The following is a 16,327-nucleotide window of genomic DNA, read 5'->3' on the forward strand; positions in this document are numbered from 1 at the left end:
AATATGAGTCTTGTGGATTAGCTACCCAAAGTTTGTCAATAGTTTGCCTGCTTAGAAAATATAGCACATTTTTGTGAGGATGGAAGGATTTTTTTCCAAAGAATATCACAAAAGCATGATTCACCTTAATTAAGTCTCTGTTCATCCATCTTTTGGACTTCAGTCCTTCTAATCTTTCTCAGAATTATGTCTCAGGAAACTGTTTCTCTGTGGATCTAACCCTGTTGGGACATTTCACCTTCATTTACAAATCATTTATGCATTATTCGGAGCTATTTGAAAACCTCTAGAGTGGCTTGCTTGAGGTAATTATTGCATTAACAAAATAATGGCTGGAAAGTACAGTAAAACCTGCCTTGCTCTTCAAATATAAATGTTCCTCAGAAGGGGTGCATAAATTAGGTTTGCATTAGCTCAACTTCAGATATGCAACATCTTAATTATTAACAGCGTTGAGTAATATTTGGCTTTATGTTTCTCTGCAACCACACAGAAAATATTTTAATTCTTATTTATTATGTGTCTAATTCATCTTGGTTTAGTTTTAAGACAAGAATTTAGGGAGAATAGTATAGCCTTGGGAATGAGACGGAAGCCCTGACTCTGACACTTACTAGACAAATTATTTAACATCTTTCAAAATGATTTTACAAATGAAGTACTTCGGTATATTTATGGAATCTATAGAGCTGTGGTGAGGATTACATGAGACTATGCATGTAGAGGGTTTAGCTAAGCTTGAGCAGATAAGAAGACCCCATTATTGCAGTTATTATTGTCTTATTGTAAGTACAACATATGAATGTGATAATTTCTAAACTTTTTAGATATGAACACATCAATAGAAGGCAGGAGTTTGTTAATTGTTGAGGAAAACAAGTTTATCAGGCTGAAGAGGTGGAATTTGATGAGGATCAACTGGAGGATCTGAGGTGTTAATAGGGAGAAGATTTTGAAACAGGGACCAATGAAGTTCTAAGAACAACTGTATTATCCTAAGGCTAAAGTCTATCTACCAGAACTGGCTTAGTCTGAAGGAGTCGATCAGTTTTTCAAATTATTCCCAGAATATCTACCTCACACCATCAAAATAATTTGTATAATTTATCTCCAAAAAAGTAATTAAAATAGAATCCCCTATGCTTTATAACAAATGACCTTGTTGATACTGCTTTAGTGGAAGAATTTTTAAAATGGATTTGTCCCTTACAAAATGTGAATGCTTGAGATGAAATAATTTTGTATGAACTCTCTGAGGAACAGAGTAACCTTTGCTTTCTGTGTTAACCTATAATTGATATTGGTATACAGCTATTAAGAGAAATTTTAAATATTAAAAAAAAGGTTTTACCCATGATGTAAAAAATATTTGTCCTATGCCAATTAGTAAAGCAGGTAAGGAAATTAGAGCTTTTATATGAAGTTGCAGTTACAAATACATATGGAAAATAGATTGGTGGATTTGGAATTAGGAGGCCTGAAATTTTAAATCCCTTCATGTTAATGGCCCAGTTACATTGGTTTCTGGGCCTCTGCTTTTTTAAAAAAAATCTGTATCTTATTAAAAACAAAATAAGGATAGGTGCAATGGTTCATGCCTGTAGTCCCAGCACTTTAGGAAGCCGAGACGGGCAGATTGCTTGAGCCCAGAAGTTCGATACCTGGGCAACACGGTGAAACCTTGTTTCTACAAAATAATACAAAAATTAGCTGGCTGTGTTTGCAGGCGCCTATAGTCCCAGCTACTGGGGGATTAGGAGGGCTGTGATGGGAGGATCGCTGGAGTCCTGGAGGCAGAGGTTGCAGTGAGCCAAGATCACACCACTGCACTCCAGCCTGGGTGACAGAGTGCGACACTATCTCAAAACAAAAACAACAAAAACAACAACAACAACAAAAACAACAACAAAACAAACCCATAATATCTACCACTTATTGCCTATTTACCACTTATTGAGTACTTGCCATGCTTAGTATTTTATACCCCTTGTATCATTTATTATTTAAAACATCACTATAAATTAGCTTTTATTATTAACTGTGTTCAGGCTGAGAATGAAATGGAATTTAAAGGCTAGTAGCTTATCCAAGGTCATAAAGATAATAAATGGCCAAAACAGATGTTCATCTAAGATATGTTTAACAGTAAGCCTATGTTCTCAACTATTGTACTAAAGATTGCAAATTGGAAGCCCAAGGGCAAGAGATAATCTATCAATATATTTTGTTTGACCTGTACATTATTGAAAAATTTAATTTCTTGAAATATTGTAAACTTTTTCTCCACGGAAACAGTCAACTAAATGGGCACTGCTCACTAGCCTGCCATGTTGTTTGTCCAACAGTGCAGTTAAGAAGGATATTTTCTTCAACACCTGTTTCTATCAAAGATTAGGAGATGAATACTCAAGTAAGGGTCACATGTCTCACCAGACTTGTGTCACTTATAGTATCTGTGTGGTCCCTGTAGGGACTGAGCTCATTATCTCCACACCCATTTTAGTAAAAGAGTTAAAGTGAATAATTTTATAGCTGCTTCCACTTTCAAAGTGATATTTTCTAAAAGAACTATTTTTATTATTATATCCACGGTTTTGAAGAAATTATCTATTTGATACTTATTAGGGTGATTATAATGCAAACCTTCAAATTACTATGTATCTATATATGTTTTGTCCAGCAAGATTGATCATGGATCTATTATGTTCATTTTCAACAACTGAATCATGATAATAGGTGGAAAATTGTACCGTAGGAAAATAAACTAGTGCAATAGAGGCCAATTTTTATGGACACGTCTATAAAACATGATATATTTTTAAATATCTATCCCCAATATTTCAAGCTATTCCACATTTGACACCAATGGCTTTTACCTGTAGTTTCTCTGAATGCAAATGTATTGCATAAAATTGCTTAAAGTCCCTTTGATCTTTAGTTTTTCTTGGTATCTATACTCTAATTTTCCAATAATTAACTTTTACAAATGCATCGCAATCCATGGATTTGCCAAATATTAGAATGATTCCTTCTCATAAAATAGTGCCCTGTTAATTGAAACATCTCCAGTTGTAAGCTTCATTTAAATAAGGTTTTAGATTTATAAACACCATTGCACCTGTTGGGAGAAGCATTCTGTACAGATTAAATACAATGCAGAGATTGTCAAAAAGGAAAAGACAAATGCTTTCTGATTAAGAATGTAATATTTATGACAGTCTGGTGATCCAATGCACATTTCCTCTGTCACTTAGCAGCTGTTTTACATTTTTGTTTCAGATCAGTATATTTATTCTCTATAGGGCATGCCAGAGGGTCCTTCTTAGTATATCAAAAGAGCAATCCATGCCCTAGCAAGCTTCATATCACAAATTGAAGCTCTGATTCCTCACTCTGTTTAACCTTATGTTTTTTTCTCTTCTGCTTGAAACATTCTATTTTAAACCCAATTTACCTCTATAATAGAGCATTTAACATTTAAATAATAATGAGATAAAAGAGTATTATAGCTTTTATATAGCAGGAGTCATGGCATAATTGTTTCAATATCATTTAATAACCCAGGGGCAGAAATTCAAGTAGCATAGGTATTTTGAAACTCTTACTAATTTTTTTTTTTTAAAACTAGATAACTCTGATACCAATTCTAATTTTTAAAGCAGTATACAGCGGCATATAATTATGCCTCTGTGTGTGTGTGTGTGTGTGTGTGTGTACGTGTGTGTGAACTTTAACATTGAGGTAATTCTATGAGATAAAAGTAATAAAAGTAGTTCATTTGTGCAAACATAATACAGTCACAGTTTGACAATACACATATACACATGTTGAAACAGTGTAACTCATAGTTTTGTGCTGATTTTTCATGTTTTATTCTCAGTAGAATAATTTGTTACTTAAATAAGAGGTCAGTCTTTCATTACATTTTCTATTTGGAACTGAGTCATGATCAATCTTAGGTTAACAGAAATAGTTCCAAAGTCCATTAAAAGTTCTTGATTTAAGGAAACAAAATGGTTACATTTAGCTGTTTGTAGGTTCAAGTGATGTTTTGCAGTATCTGATGAAATCCCTTTAATGTGGGTAACTACAAAATTTATACAAAGTCACTTAAGAATGAGATTTTACCTTTTCTACTTCAACGTGTGCCAATTGAAAACAAGATGAAAAGGGGTTTGTTGGTGTTGTCTCTAGATCATTATCTTTCTTTGTAACTTATTTTTAAAAAATGTCTTAAAATATGGTATTTAGACATATGCTGTTATTATTTTCAGATCAGATTTGCTTCATTTAGTGCTGGGGTTCTCAACATTTTGGTCTAAAAATCCATTTACTCTCAAAAGTACCAAAGATTCCTCAAAACAGTTTTGATTATGTGTTAATACCTACATAGTAGAAACTAAAAGTGAGAAAAATGCATAATATTTATTTTAAAATTATTTCATAGTATCAATAACTAAATTAGTATTACCTTATTATAATTATTATCAATATAAATAAATCTAATGCAAATTAATGAAAATAACTTATTTTATTTAAAAATATTAACCAAGAGAAAAATATAAATGAGAAGAGTGATGTTATTTTACAGTTTCAAAAATCTCTTGAAGAAAGGCTGAATAGGCCGGTCGCAGTGACTCACGCCTGTAATCCCTGCAGTTTGGCAGGCTGAGGCAGGCAGATCACCCGAGGTCAGGAGATTGGGACCAGCCTGATGAACATGGTGAAACCCCATCTCTACTAAAAAATTCAAAAATTAGCCAGGCGTGGTGGCAGTTGCTTGTAATCCCAGCTACTCAGGAGGCTGAGGCAGGAGAATCACTTGAACCCTGTGGGCGGAGGTTGTAGTGAGCCGAGATGGTGCCATTGCACTCCAGCCTGGGCAAGAGGGCGACTCTGTCTCAAAATGAATAAATAAATAAATAAAGCCTGAATACAAGACAATTGGATTTTCATACCTGTTCCTGCATTATATTTTATAATATGTTGCTTTATTGTAAAAGTATGAAGAAAAATCTGGTCCAATATTTTATTCATATAATGACAAGTATTTTTCTTTGGAACTACACTGAAACTTAACGAGTGTTAGTTTCCTAAAGGTTAATATCAATGTGGACTCTGAATCCATCTTAATGAACTTGTTGTACTCCACACACTTGTGAATGCAGAGTGAAAATGAGAGTAAAAAAAGCATATAATATTACTAGCATTATAAAAATAGTTTTGATCTCCTGATCCTTGAAGGTCTCTGGCCCACACTTAGAGGAATTCTTATTTGAGGAAATGGACTTGGTTAGACCAGTCTACTTTATTTGTTGTGATGTCTGACAAGGCATTCAGTTACATCTTATTCAAAGATTTGAGCTGTGATTCTATATAAAACTGTGTATCATTTCTGGGCATCTTTGAGTATTGCTATCCCATTCACCTTACAAACAGCATGAAGTAGAGAATAAAACACTCCCATAAACTGTGGCTCTGCAAAGAATTCTGCTTCTTAAAGGCATTTCTTTAGAAGAGAAGGTTAAACCCCAATCACAAATCAACAGTTATAGAGCAGAATTGAAAACCTTGATTGTACAGTATATGAAATGCCTGTCACAAAGGAAGTGCTGTTAAAATTACTGTATGCTTCTAAGAGTCTGAGGAATAAACACAAGAAGTTGAAATATGAGACAAATACTAAAAAAAATAAAATAGAGATACACTTAAAACTCAAATGGATAATTTAAAAGATCATACTTCCAATTGCCTAATATTTTGAAATGGCTACAAGGAGGACAGCTTTCCCTTAGCAGTTGTCCTTGCTTAGAATTCCAAATAAGAAGATTTGTTCTAAATGACTATCATCATTGGATCAAACTAACATACTATATTTTAATTCTAATGCTGTTTTCAGTAATTATCTTGTGATCATCCTTGTTATGATGGAGGCAGTTTTCTAATAAAGTCTTTTTAAAAATAATTTCAATAAAACTACTTGCAGGTGGGTTTAATGATAAACCATGTTATAAAATTGACAGCAGTAAAGTTAAGAATATAGGACAACTTCAACATACTTTATTAACTGCTAACAGATATTTGTTATTTAGCCAGCAGTTATTAAGCACTTGCTGTGATCCAGGCACTGTGTTAGAAATACAAAGATGAATAAAACATGCCCCTCTTTCCCTCAAAGTGGTCACAGTCTAGATTCAAACTCATTCATATAAACAATTACATAAAGTAGGTACAGTAGAGGTTCTTATCAATGACTTCCATTTAACCAACATGCAGAACTAATTGACAGTTTCCACTCCTTTAAAACGTAATGGCCAACGATCAAAGATTTCTGAAGCTCATCATAGTAAGACCTTTTCTGGAGTTTTGCACACTTGTGTTCTCTCAGGTTCAGTGATATGCTTGCCTGGAGTCAACTACATTCTCAAATGTATACAGATGCTACTTGACTTAACAGTGGGGTTACAGCCCAATAAACTCACTGTATGTTGACAACTTCATGTCTAAAATGCATTTAACACACCTAACCTATCAAACATGTTACCTTAGCCTAGCCTATACTCAGAACTCTTTTGGTACAGTGGTCAATAAATTACATGGAGGGGGGCGGAGCAAGATGGCCGAATAGGAACAGCTCCAGTCTCCAACTCCCAGCGCGAGCGACACAGAAGACCGGTGATTTCTGCATTTTCAACTGAGGTACTGGGTTCATCTCACTGGGGAGTGCCGGATGATCGGTGCTGGTCAGCTGCTGCAGCCCGACCAGCGAGAGCTGAAGCAGGGCGAGGCATTGCTTCACCTGGGAAGTGCAAGGGGGAAGGGAATCCCTTTTCCTAGCCAGGGGAACTGAGACACACAACACCTGGAAAATCGGGTAACTTCCACCCCAATACTGCGCTTTAAGCAAACAGGCACACCAGGAGATCATATCCCACACCTGGCCGGGAGGGTCCCACACCCACGGAGCCTCCCTCATTGCTAGCACAGCAGTCTGTGATCTACCGGCAAGGCAGCAGGGAGGCTGGGGGAGGGGCGCCTGCCATTGCTGAGGCTTAAGTAGGTAAACAAAGCTGCTGGGAAGCTCGAAGTGGGTGGAGCTCACAGCAGCTCAAGGAAACCTGCCTGTCTCTGTAGACTCCACCTCTGGGGACAGGGCAATAACAAACACAGCCGAAACCTCTGCATACGCAAACGACTCTGTCTGACAGCTTTGAAGAGAGCAGTGGATCTCCCAACACGGAGGTTGAGATCTGAGAAGGGACAGACTCCCTGCTCAAGTGGGTCCCTGACCCCTGAGTAGCCTAACTGGGAGACATCCCCCACTAGGGGCAGTCTGACACCCCACACCTCACAGGGTGGAGTACACCCCTGAGAGGAAGCTACCAAAGCAAGAATCAGACAGGTACACTCGCTGTTCAGAAATATTCTATCTTCTGCAGCCTCTGCTGCTGATACCCAAGCAAACAGGGTCTGGAGTGGACCTCAAGCAATCTCCAACAGACCTACAGCTGAGGGTCCTGACTGTTAGAAGGAAAACTATCAAACAGGAAGGACACCTACACCAAAACCCCATCAGTACATCACCATCATCAAAGACCAGAGGCAGATAAAACCACAAAGATGGGGAAAAAGCAGGGCAGAAAAGCTGGAAATTCAAAAAATAAGAGCGCATCTCCCCCGGCAAAGGAGCGCAGCTCATCGCCAGCAACGGATCAAAGCTGGACGGAGAATGACTTTGACGAGATGAGAGAAGAAGGCTTCAGTCCATCAAATTTCTCAGAGCTAAAGGAGGAATTACATACCCAGCGCAAAGAAACTAAAAATCTTGAAAAAAAAGTGGAAGAATTGATGGCTAGAGTAATTAATGCAGAGAAGGTCATAAACAAAATGAAAGAGATGAAAACCATGACACGAGAAATACGTGACAAATGCACAAGCTTCAGTAACCGACTCGATCAACTGGAAGAAAGAGTATCTGCGATTGAGGATCAAATGAATGAAATGAAGCGAGAAGAGAAACCAAAAGAAAAAAGAAGAAAAAGAAATGAACAAAGCCTGCAAGAAGTATGGGATTATGTAAAAAGACCAAATCTACGTCTGATTGGGGTGCCTGAAAGTGAGGGGGAAAATGGAACCAAGTTGGAAAACACTCTTCAGGATATCATCCAGGAGAACTTCCCCAACCTAGTAGGGCAGGCCAACATTCAAATCCAGGAAATACAGAGAACGCCACAAAGATACTCGTCGAGAAGAGCAACTCCAAGACACATAATTGCCAGATTCACCAAAGTTGAAATGAAGGAAAAAATCTTAAGGGCAGCCAGAGAGAAAGGTCGGGTTACCCACAAAGGGAAGCCCATCAGACTAACAGCAGATCTCTCGGCAGAAACTCTCCAAGCCAGAAGAGAGTGGGGGCCAATATTCAACACTCTTAAAGAAAAGAATTTTAAACCCAGAATTTCATATCCAGCCAAACTAAGTTTCATAAGTGAAGGAGAAATAAAATCCTTTACAGATAAGCAAATGCTTAGAGATTTTGTCACCACTAGGCCTGCCTTACAAGAGACCCTGAAGGAAGCACTAAACATGGAAAGGAACAACCGGTACCAGCCATTGCAAAAACATGCCAAAATGTAAAGACCATCAAGGCTAGGAAGAAACTGCATCAACTAACGAGCAAAATAACCAGTTAATATCATAATGGCAGGATCAAGTTCACACATAACAATCTTAACCTTAAATGTAAATGGACTAAATGCTCCAATTAAAAGACACAGACTGGCAAACTGGATCAAGAGTCAAGACCCATCAGTCTGCTGTATTCAGGAGACCCATCTCACACTCAGAGACATACATAGGCTCAAAATAAAGGGATGGAGGAAGATTTACCAAGCAAATGGAGAACAAAAAAAAGCGGGGGTTGCAATACTAGTCTCTGATAAAACAGACTTTAAACCATCAAAGATCAAAAGAGACAAAGAAGGCCATTACATAATGGTAAAGGGATCAATTCAACAGGAAGAGCTAACTATCCTAAATATATATGCACCCAATACAGGAGCACCCAGATTCATAAAGCAAGTCCTTAGAGACTTACAAAGAGACTTAGACTCCCATACAATAATAATGGGAGACTTCAACACTCCACTGTCAACATTAGACAGATCAACGAGACAGAAAGTTAACAAGGATATCCAGGAATTGAACTCATCTCTGCAGCAAGCAGACCTAACAGACATCTATAGAACTCTCCACCCCAAATCAACAGAATATACATTCTTCTCAGCACGACATCGTACTTACTCCAAAACTGACCACGTAATTGGAAGTAAAGCACTCCTCAGCAAATGTACAAGAACAGAAATTATAACAAACTGTCTCTCAGACCACAGTGCAATCAAACTGGAACTCAGGACTAAGAAACTCAATCAAAACCACTCAACTACATGGAAACTGAACAACCTGCTCCTGAATGACTACTGGGTACATAATGAAATGAAGGCAGAAATAAAGATATTCTTTGAAACCAAAGAAGAAAAGAGAGAAGAATCAAATCGACGCAATTAAAAAGGATAAAGGGGATATCACAACCGACCCCACAGAAATACAAACTACCATCAGAGAATACTATAAACACCTCTACGCAAATAAACTGGAAAATCTAGAAGAAATGGATAATTTCCTGGACACTTACACTCTTCCAAGACTAAACCAGGAAGAAGTTGAATCCCTGAAGAGACCAATAGCAGGCTCTGAAATTGAGGCAATAATTAATAGCCTACCAACCAAAAAAAGTCCAGGACCAGATGGATTCACAGCTGAATTCTACCAGAGGTACAAGGAGCAGTTGGTACCATTCCTTCTGAAACTATTCCAATCAATAGAAAAAGAGGGAATCCTCCCTAACTCATTTTATGAGGCCAACATCATCCTGATACCAAAGCCTGGCAGAGACACAACAAAAAAAGAGAATTTTAGACCAATATCCCTGATGAACATCGATGCAAAAATCCTCAATAAAATACTGGCAAACCGGATTCAGCAACACATCCAAAAGCTTATCCACCATGATCAAGTGGGCTTCATCCCTGGGATGCAAGGCTGGTTCAACATTCGCAAATCAATAAACATAATCCAGCATATAAACAGAACCAAAGACAAGAACCACATGATTATCTCAATAGATGCAGAAAAGGCTTTTGACAAAATTCAACAGCCCTTCATGCTAAAAACGCTCAATAAATTCGGTATTGATGGAACGTACCTCAAAATAATAACAGCTATTTATGACAAACCTACAGCCAATATCATACTGAATGGGCAAAAACTGGAAAAATTCCCTTTGAAAACTGGCACAAGACAGGGATGCCCTCTCTCACCACTCCTATTCAACATAGTGTTGGAAGTTCTGGCTAGGGCAATTAGGCAAGAGAAAGAAATCAAGGGTATTCAGTTAGGAAAAGAAGAAGTCAAATTGTCCCTGTTTGCAGAAGACATGATTGTATATTTAGAAAACCCCATTGTCTCAGCCCAAAATCTCCTTAAGCTGATAAGCAACTTCAGCAAAGTCTCAGGATACAAAATTAATGTGCAAAAATCACAAGCATTCTTATACACCAGTAACAGACAAACAGAGAGCCAAATCAGGAATGAACTTCCATTCACAATTGCTTCAAAGAGAATAAAATACCTAGGAATCCAACTTACAAGGGATGTAAAGGACCTGTTCAAGGAGAACTACAAACCACTGCTCAGTGAAATCAAAGAGGACACAAACAAATGGAAGAACATACCATGCTCATGGATAGGAAGAATCAATATCGTGAAAATGGCCATACTGCCCAAGGTAATTTATAGATTCAATGCCATCCCCATCAAGCTACCAATGAGTTTCTTCACAGAATTGGAAAAAACTGCTTTAAAGTTCATATGGAACCAAAAAAGAGCCCGCATCTCCAAGACAATCCTAAGTCAAAAGAACAAAGCTGGAGGCATCACGCTACCTGACTTCAAACTATACTACAAGGCTACAGTAACCAAAACAGCATGGTACTAGTACCAAAACAGAGATATAGACCAATAGAACAGAACAGAGTCCTCAGAAATAATACCACACATCTACAGCCATCTGATCTTTGACAAACCTGAGAGAAACAAGAAATGGGGAAAGGATTCCCTATTTAATAAATGGTGCTGGGAAAATTGGCTAGCCATAAGTAGAAAGCTGAAACTGGATCCTTTCCTTACTCCTTATATGAAAATTAATTCAAGATGGATTAGAGACTTAAATGTTAGACCTAATACCATACAAATCCTAGAGGAAAACCTAGGTAGTACCATTCAGGACATAGGCATGGGCAAAGACTTCATGTCTAAAACACCAAAAGCAACGGCAGCAAAAGCCAAAATTGACAAATGGGATCTCATTAAACTAAAGAGCTTCTGCACAGCAAAAGAAACTACCATCAGAGTGAACAGGCAACCTACAGAATGGGAGAAAATTTTTGCAATCTACTCATCTGACAAAGGGCTAATATCCAGAACCTACAAAGAACTCAAACAAATTTACAAGAAAAAAACAAACAACCCCATCAAAAAGTGGGCAAAGGATATGAACAGACATTTCTCAAAAGAAGACATTCATACAGCCATCAGACACATGAAAAAATGCTCATCATCACTGGCCATCAGAGAAATACAAATCAAAACCACAATGAGATACCATCTCACACCAGTTAGAAAGGCGATCATTAAAAAGTCAGGAAACAACAGGTGCTGGAGAGGATGTGGAGAAATAGGAACACTTTTACACTGTTGGTGGGATTGTAAACTAGTTCAACCATTATGGAAAACAGTATGGCGATTCCTCAAGGATCTAGAACTAGATGTACCATATGACCCAGCCATCCCATTACTGGGTATATACCCAAAGGATTATAAATTATGCTGCTATAAAGACACATGTACACGTATGTTTATTGCAGCACTATTCACAATAGCAAAGACTTGGAATCAACCCAAATGTCCATCAGTGACAGATTGGATTAAGAAAATGTGGCACATATACACCATGGAATACTATGCAGCCATCAAAAAGGATGAGTTTGTGTCCTTTGTAGGGACATGGATGCAACTGGAAACCATCATTCTTAGCAAACTATCACAAGAACAGAAAACCAAACACCGCATGTTCTCACTCATAGGTGGGAACTGAACAATAAGATCACTTGGACTCAGGAAGGGGAACATCACACACAGGGGCCTATCATGGGGAGGGGGGAGTGGGGAGGGATTGCATTGGGAGTTATACCTGATGTAAATGATGAGTTGATGGGTGCAGCACACCAACATGGCACAAGTATACATATGTAACAAACCTGCACGTTATGCACATGTACCCTACAACTTAAAGTATAATAATAATAAATAAATTTTAAAAAAATAAAAAAAAAATAAATTACATGATGTGTTCAACAGTTTATTATAAAATAGTCTTTGTGATACATTATTGAGCCCAGCATCAAGAGAGTATTGTGATGCATATCACTAGCCCATAAAAAAGACCAAAATTCAAAATTTGAAGTATGCTTCCTACTGAATGTTTATCACTTTTACACTATCATAAAGTAGAAAAATTGTGAAGTCAAACCATAAGTTGGAGACTGTCTGTATATGCCCTCTGCAAATGTAATTGTTTTTCATGATTAGATAATGTAATTGTTACATAAGCTTGTGAATCATGAGTATGAAAGAAAAAACTTCTAAGACACCTATATTTATGACAGTCTGAAAGGATGAGCTGCAAATAAAAAATCTGATGTTTGGGGAACCAGGCAACTATCAAAGACTGGAGGAAACTGATAGTAATCTGGATGCATTCTGAAATCAGTTTACTTCATGAGTATTTTTTAAAGTTTTATTTTAAACAAAAGGCAGTAATGCAGATAATGTATAGTGCAAGAAAGAAATAATAGAATTGTATTCAACAAGGCAATGTTCAGAGAAAAAGCCTTGGCTTCACTTCAAAATATTGGCCAATAAATATAGACTCACAGGTTTTTAATTCAAATACAATGTTTTACTTAATGATTTCTTTTTAAAAAACTGATTATATGAACTAGCTTCTAATTAATTAACCTGTCAACTAGTGGGACAAATCATGTTTGCCAAGAGGACTTCCAATTTACAGTGAAATGATAAAGGCAAGATAAAGCAAGGAAAATTATATTTAACATACACTCGTAATGTTTGTGCCAGGCATTGTTCTAAGTCTTTTATACATGTTAACTCAATTATTGTAGTTATAAAGTAGTAACTAGCACCAATGAGGAAGGTACTATTGTTACTACTTTTTTTTGTTTGTTTTTTTTTTGTTTTTTGTTTTTTTGTGATGGAGTCTGGCTCTGTCATCCAGGCTAGAGTGCATTGTTGCAATCTCGGCTCACTGCAACCTCCACCTCCCAGGTTCAAGTGATTCTCCTGGCTCAGCCTCCCGAGTAGCTGGGATTACAGGCATGCGTCACCACGCCCAGCTAATTTTTGTATTTTTAGTAGAGATGGGATATCACCATGTTGCCCAGGCTAGTCTCGAACTCCTGACGTCAGGTCATCTACCCATCTTGTCCTCCCAAAGTACTGGGATTACAGGTGTGAGCTACCACACCTGCCCTACTGTTATCACTTTTATTAAAGATGAGGAAACTGAGCACAAAGCGGTTATGAAAACTGGCCAAGGTCACCCATCTGTTAAATGATAGAATCAAGATTCCAACCTAACATTCTATCACCAGATTTCTGGACTCTTTTCTCGACTTTTATGCTGTTTCTTAGGGTTTTCTAGATAAAATGATGTACAGTCATGTGCCTCTAATGATGGAAATATGTTCTGAGAAATGTCATTAGGTGATTTTGTTGTGTAAGCATCATGGAGTGTACTTACACAAAACTAGATGGTATAGCCTCCTTCACACCTAGGCTATATGGCATAGCCTATTCATCCTAGGCCGCAAACCTGCACAGCATGATACTGTAGACTGTACTGAATACTATAGCCAATTATAATACAATGGTATTTGTGAATCTAAACATATAAAAAGTACAGTAAAGTATAATATAAAAGTACACATGTATAGGACACATTATGAATGGAGCTTACAGGACTGTAAGTTTCTCTGGGTGAATGAGTGAGTGGTGAATGAATGTGAAGGCCTAGGACATTTCTGTGCACTATTAAAGACTTAATAAACACTATACACATAGGCTGCACTAAATTTATTTTAAAAATCTTTCTTTAGTAATAAATAACCTTAGTTTACTGTAACTTTTTTACTTTGTAAACTTTTTTTTAACTTTTTGACCCTTTTGCAATAACATTTAGCTTAAAACACAACACATTACACAGCTGTACAAAAATATTTTCTTTCTTTCTCTCCTTATTCTATAAGCTTTTTTCTATTTTTATAAATTATTTATGTATTTACTTTTAAAACTTTTTTGTTAAAAACTGAGACACAAACATACACAGTAACTAGCCCTCCACAGCATAAGGATCTTCAAGACCTCACTAGGCCACAGGAACCATTGTACTCTTCTGGGACTACCATAGCATATGCCATCCATCATTGACCAACATGTTATGCAGGACATGACTGGATTTCTAAAATACCTTTTATCTTCCACTAGATTCATAGTGCGGTATATTTTTCTAGTTTTCTATACAAAGGTCCTAAATGTTTTAGCTTTGGCCATTCTCAACTTTAAGCAACAGCTATAAATGGGTAATATTTCTTAGCTGAATTGAAAATAAACTGATAATTTTTAAATACTGACAAAAACTAATGTTAATGTTTCCTTATAGTAGTTTGCTTATTGTTTTACAAAACATAGCCTATAACTAGATTCTATGCATCTAAAAGTTTATATTTCCAAGAAATATAAGTGGAATGAATTAAGGGCATTATAGGAAAAATATGATAAAATCAACCTACTGTAATCATGAGTATTTAGTTTCCTAAATTAAAAGAAATAAAGATATGATGTTGGTTTTTCCTGTCTCTTCATTCCTTGGTAATTGTCCATGTAATGTAAAGGCTAGCTGCTTTTATGTTGCATTTGTTCTATCCCTTGTTTCCTAATTTTATTTCCAAGTTGATTTTGGAATATGAGATGAACAAGTTCATGTCTTCTAATTTTGATGACAATGCCACATTTCTTTGAATAGAATATTTTTAGATTAAAAATATTTGGAAACTAATTTAGATGATTTTTTTAAATTTAAGATTATAATGTTAAGAATAGTTTTGATACCCATATGCTCTAACAATAAACTCCAGTAAGAATTGACTCATCTGGAGCTCAAATAGCTGTGGATGATGACTATGGCCATGAATGAATTTCCATGCCCTATTCTTGAATCTCTACACCTTCATCTTATTTTAATTGCATTTGGAATGGCAGGTTTCTATGCCTATTTCACAGCTTACATACACAGAAACTTATCTTGTTTTTATTTTTTAAATAAGCAAATGTTTCTGTGCAGACTACAAAGATAGACACAGTAGCTTTGAAGTCTCATAAATGTTAAAAAATAAAAAAAAATAGATTGAGGCCAAGGCTACTTGGCTTATAAAGATCACTATTGCTTCTTTATGAAAGTTTTGGCTTTTACATTAGTCTCAGGAGGGCTACAGTTGTCTTCAGTCTCCTTTCATGATGATTCTGTTCCTAGACTTTAAATGAATAGAAATAATGCTGAAGAGAACAAAGTATTTACCAGTATTTTTATTTCTACAGTCTCTTGTCAATAGCTTTAGCCTTGAAATTATTCTTGTCTAATATTCTGTTACAAGTAAAGAACATTTTAATTCTAAATAGTGCAATGTTTATGTACTACTGAGAAGTGGACAAAAGTAGGAAAAAATAAACTCTACCTTTATGTACAAGGTCATTTTCAGTTTCCTAAACCAGTACTTTGTTGCTTTATTTTTATTCATGATGATTCTTATTAGAGCATAAGAAATTTTACATATACTGCATGCTTACAAATAATTTCTAATTAATGACATATATACATATATATGTATGTATGTATTAATTCAACCGTAATACATATAAGAAATTTTGGGTAAATGCTTCTGGGACCTATGCTTAGAAATAATAACATTGGATTAGGACATTGCCCATGGCAAAACGTTGGAGTTGAATTTAGGGTGCTTTGTCTCCCAGTACTAGCCAAACTGCCAAGGTTAGGAAAACAAACCCCATTGACTATCATTGGTTTGAAGACTCCCAGCAGTTCAGGGATGATTTTGAACAATCCAAGTGATTA

The 16,327-nt window shown here is 36.4% G+C and overlaps 1 protein-coding gene across 7 annotated transcripts in view; it reads left to right on the top strand.

Moving 5' to 3' along the window:
* The window catches only part of NAALADL2 (N-acetylated alpha-linked acidic dipeptidase like 2), a 1,467,871-nt gene that overhangs the window by 1,227,452 nt on the left and 224,092 nt on the right, over positions 1-16,327 (top strand). The gene's annotated exons all lie outside the window — the stretch shown is intronic.

The sequence above is a fragment of the Macaca fascicularis genome, chromosome 2 (genome assembly GCF_037993035.2).
Source record: "Macaca fascicularis isolate 582-1 chromosome 2, T2T-MFA8v1.1".
Taxonomy (NCBI): Eukaryota; Metazoa; Chordata; class Mammalia; order Primates; family Cercopithecidae; genus Macaca; species Macaca fascicularis.